This window comes from Octopus sinensis, linkage group LG24, assembly GCF_006345805.1.
Source record: "Octopus sinensis linkage group LG24, ASM634580v1, whole genome shotgun sequence".
Taxonomy (NCBI): domain Eukaryota; kingdom Metazoa; phylum Mollusca; class Cephalopoda; order Octopoda; family Octopodidae; genus Octopus; species Octopus sinensis.
Genome location: NC_043020.1, coordinates 5047993 through 5052933, shown reverse-complemented (window position 1 = coordinate 5052933; position 4941 = coordinate 5047993). Strand labels below are relative to the sequence as shown.

The following is a 4941-nucleotide window of genomic DNA, read 5'->3' as shown; positions in this document are numbered from 1 at the left end:
TCCGAAAGATGGGTGCACTGTACAAGAGCATGCAGGATAGTTTCCTTATCCTGCCCGCATCTTGGACATTCGGATGGCACTGAAATCCCTTGCCTGGACAATTTCTCATAAACAGGTAACACGTTCCTGAAACACTGCCAGGTCAGGGATCTTTAATAATTGTCCAAATACCCTACCCCAAAAGTGTTCCGAAACAGGTTGGATAGCTGGTCCCTATCAAGTCCCAGAGTCTCTCCTAGAACGTCGTCACTTTTAAACTCTACCAAGCCTGTGTTTGTCGCCCTAGCATTGCTTCACAACCGGTGCTGGTGTGTTTACGTCCCCGTTACTTAGCGGTTCAGCAAAAGAGACCGATAGAATAAGTACTGGGCTTACAAAAGAATAAGTCCCGGGGTCGAGTTGCTCGATTAAAGGCGGTGCTTGACTGAAACAAGTAAAAGAGTAAAAGAGTAAAGAGTAACGGAACCACAAGTGATTTAACTGCGCATATGACACTCTTGTCAGACTGTTCTGTGCACACTCATCATCATCATCATCATCATCATCATTTAACATCCGTTTTTCCATGCTAGCATTGGTTGGACGGTTCGACTGGGGATCTGGGAAGCCAGAAGGCTGCACCAGGCTCCAGTCTGATCTGGCAGTGTTTCTACAGCTGGATGCCCTTCCTAATGCCAACCACTCTGTGAGTGTAGTGGGTGCTTTTTACGTGCCACCAGCACAGGTGCCAGAGGAGGCTGGCAGCAGCCGCGATCAGTTTGTGCTTTTTACATGCCACCAGCATGGAGCCAGTCAAGGCGGCACTCACATCGGCCACATTCAGACAGTGCTTTTTACATGCCCCTGGCACAGGTATCGCAACTACAATTTCCATTTGATATTTACTTTGATGTTGATGTACTTGACTCAATAGGTCTCCTCAAGCACAGCAGGTCGCCCTACGATCCCAGGTAAGCACAGCAGGCCATCCTGCGATCCAAGGCACTTTGGATGGGCTGGGGCTGCTATGTGAAACTGGTGCAGGAAACAGCCATGAACTCACGTTATTTGTCGGGTCTTCGCAGTCATGCTAACTAGTATAGTTAACTTAACCAATCATGGGGGGTGTATAGATTTCCCCATACAACAACCCCCCCCCACTTTGAGATTAGCTTTCCCTTTACTCTTTTTTTACTCTTTTACTTGTTTTCAGTCATTTGACTGCGGCCATGCTGGAGCACCGCCTTTAGTCGAGCAACTCCACCCCGGGACTTATTCTTTGTAAGCCCAGTACTTATTCTATCGGTCTCTTTTGCCGAACCGCTAAGTGACGGGGACATAAACATACCAGCATCGGTTGCCAAGCAATGCTAGGGGGACAAACACAGACACACAAACACACACACACACACACACACATATATATATATATATACATATATACGACAGGCTTCTTTCAGTTTCCGTCTATCAAATCCACTCACAAGGCATTGGTCGGCCCGGGGCTATAGCAGAAGACACTTGCCCAAGATGCCACGCAGTGGAACTGAACCCGGAACCATGTGGTTGGTTAGCAAGCTACTTACCACACAGTCACTCCTTTGTTAATATTTTTTTTTAAATTTTAATTTCCTTGGGGAGAAATTGGCATATTTTTTCATTTAGAATCAATTTCTAATATCCCTGTCCTCTTTCTCTTTCTAGTTGACTTGCACACTGGTTTCAACCCTTTCAACGTTTTTTAGAAGAATTTTGGGTTAATGTTTACATTTTGAAGAAAAGTCCAAATACAAATACTGGAATGGGTGTAAAACAATGTGTAGGAAACGAATATGAAAAAAGAAAACAAAATGCACGCATAGCAACGGGAGTGGGGGAGAGTACTTTGGAAAATTCACAAAGCCTGAGCCTTTCCCATCATAACTTTTAGGAAAATGGGTGTTTTTCAATGAAATTTCATAGAAATACCATTCAAATGGCATCCATTACGATTATAAAGTAATTAGTGGGGAAAATCTTTTCCAAAGGGTAGGGAGAGAACTTCAGAAAATTCACAAGATCCAAGTTTTTCCCCCATAACTATATATATATATATATATATATATCAGTAATAATAAAAGGTGAAATTAATTAATTAGGGATAATTATCAATTACACCAAGTAGATTTCAGCAAGTAAAAGCCCCATTCGAGGAAAATTTAAGTAATACTAAGTAATTAAGGGTTTAGCAACGAATTGCCTCACCAACACACCGAATTTAGAAATAGCAGTCAAAGAGATATAGCTATTCCTTCTACTAAAAGGGGGATCTCAGTAAAAACACAGCACTTGAAAGGCAAACACAGACAGGTAAGAAAGAAAGAATGAAATGACGGCAATCCATCATGCAATTTTACGTTACCTACGGACGTACGTTTCGAGATCAAGTTTTAGGATAGCGTAAGAATTAGAAAAATCTACTTTACCCGTACTTTCTCTCATCGGCGCAGGATACTACAATTATGAATAATTGTATATTAAATTTTGAGATACTAGAATGCATCATCTCAACTCAAGCTGAGTTGAGATGATGCATTCTAGTACTCAAAATTTAATATACAATTATTCATAATTGTAGTATCCTGCGCCGATGAGAGAAGAAGTACGGGTAAAGTAGAATTTTCTAATTCTTACGCTATCCTAAAACTTGATCTCGAAACGTACGTCCGTAGGTAACGTAAAATTGCATGATGGATTGCCGTCATTTCATTCTTTCTTTCTTACCTGTCTGTGTTTGCCTTTCAAGTGCTGTGTTTTTACTGAGATCCCCCTTTTAGTAGAAGGAATAGCTATATCTCTTTGACTGCTATTTCTATTCGGTGTGTGGTGAGGCAATTCGTTGCTAAACCCTTAATTACTTAGTATTACTTATATATATATATATATATATGTGTGTGTGTGTGTGTGTGTGTGTGTGTGTGTATATGTATATATAAATATGTGTGTGTGTATATATATATGTGTATATATATGTATATATATAATATATATATGTATATATATGATATATCTGTATACAGATAAAAATAGATGAGTGGTAAAACAAAGCACCAATATTTACTGGAAAATAGCAATCGATACAAATACGACGCTATTGTACAGTTTTACTGCGTATATACTGGAAAAGTCATGTGTGTGCAACAAGCATGAAAAATTTGTCTTACCTCTAGGAAGAACATTCGATAAATGGACAACCCAGAATCGGATAATGTAGTACCTTGGTTTCTGACTCTTCAAATACGTCTGTCAACGTAAATTTGATTAGTCTTCATCAGCTGCATTTACCTAGAGAATATTTCAAATGTTGCCACGTCAGTGCCAGTATACTCGCCTGGACGCCTAAGAGAACAGTGAACCGAGAACAGTGAAAGAGTTTTCAATGAAAAATAATATTACAATACAAATGTATTACTTCCCAGAAAAAAATATATATGTATATATATAATATGTATGTATGTATGTATGTACGTACGTACGTACGTATGTATGTATATATATATATATAGAGAGAGAGAGAATCTTGCAAACCAAATCCAAAAACGAAATATTTATTGGCTAAGCTGGCAAAATGACCATTCCTAAATACAACAATATATATATATATATATATATATGATGATTTTGATTTTTGATTTTTAATTTTTCCAGTTTCAGCTTATGAGCTGTGGCCATGCTGGGGCACCGCCATTTGGTGTTGCTACTTGGTTTCACTTCATGAAGGCTTTCTAGCAGCTGCTATTTGGTGCATGAGAGAGTTCGATGCAGCTGCCCTCATCTGCCCCTCCTGCCGTGAAGTTGGTTCATCTGGGACACCCGACAGGAAGAGATCCAGCCTCATTTTAAAGACATCTGTATCCATCCCATGCAGGTCTCTCAGGTTCTTCGGGAGGATATTGAAGAGCTGTGGGCCTCGGAAGCCCAGGCTATCACAGAATCTTGTCCTACATCTTGATGGCAAGTTTGGAGTCCTAGGCACCACGCAGTGGCGCCCAGTTCTGGCATTTGCGTAACTCTCGATGCCAAAGTTCAGGACACTTCCCTCCAGGATCTTCCAGATGTATATTATGGCATATCTTTCCCGCCTACGCTCCAGGGAATATAATTTTAATTTCCTGAGTCTTTCCCAGTAGCTTACATTCTGCATAGAGGCTATCTTCTTCGTGTAGCTACGTTGGATCGCCTCGAGCTCTGTGATCAACTTGACACTGGATGGTGACCATAACTGAGAGCAGTAGTCAAAGTGGCTTAGGACAAGTGTCCTCCAGAGGACCATCATGGTTTCTTGTTCTCTTTTCTAAAGGTTCTGAGGATCCATCCGGCCAGTCGTCTACATTTCATTGCCAATTTAGCAACATGTACACGAAAGGTCGCGTCATCACTCATGTAAATACCTAGGTCACGCACTGATTGTGCCTCTGGGATTGCTATTCCTCCGGGTCCAGTGTATTCATTGGGTATTGCATTTAGTTTTGCATGCTGATAGTATAAAGCTTGAAACTTTTCAGCATTGAACTGCATGCTATTCTTTTCGGCCCACTTGTATATTTTGTCTAGCTCACATTGCAGGTGCTTAGTGTCTTCAGGGTTCTGTATTGCCAGTGAAACTTTTGTATCATCTGCATAACTTGTGATCGTGGCTCTCCGCGTGGCTGAGGGCATGTCTGAGAGGGCCATTATGAACAGTAGTGGTCCCAAAACAGTGCCCTGTGGAACACCGCTCATAATTTGCGTGCTAATGGCTGCTACCACCTGACTTCTATTCTTTAGAAAGTCATGAAGCCATTCTCCTAGTTTTCCAACTATGACAAGATCACGCAGTTTGTGACATATCATTCCATGATCGACTTTATCGAAGGCCTTTGCGAAGTCGAGATATATGACTTCCACATTTGAGTGGTTGAGCAGTTGTTTCAGCACCCAGTC

At 41.0% G+C, this 4941-nt stretch overlaps 1 long non-coding RNA gene across 1 annotated transcript in view; it reads left to right on the top strand.

Annotated features, from left to right (window-relative positions):
- Window positions 1–3140, top strand: part of LOC118767704 — a 6498-nt gene extending 3358 nt beyond the window's left edge. The window contains exon 2 of the long non-coding RNA XR_005003621.1: window positions 3049–3140. This is a non-coding gene — a long non-coding RNA (uncharacterized LOC118767704). The remainder of the gene's footprint in view (window positions 1–3048) is intronic.
- The last annotated feature ends 1801 nt before the right edge of the window (window positions 3141–4941 follow it).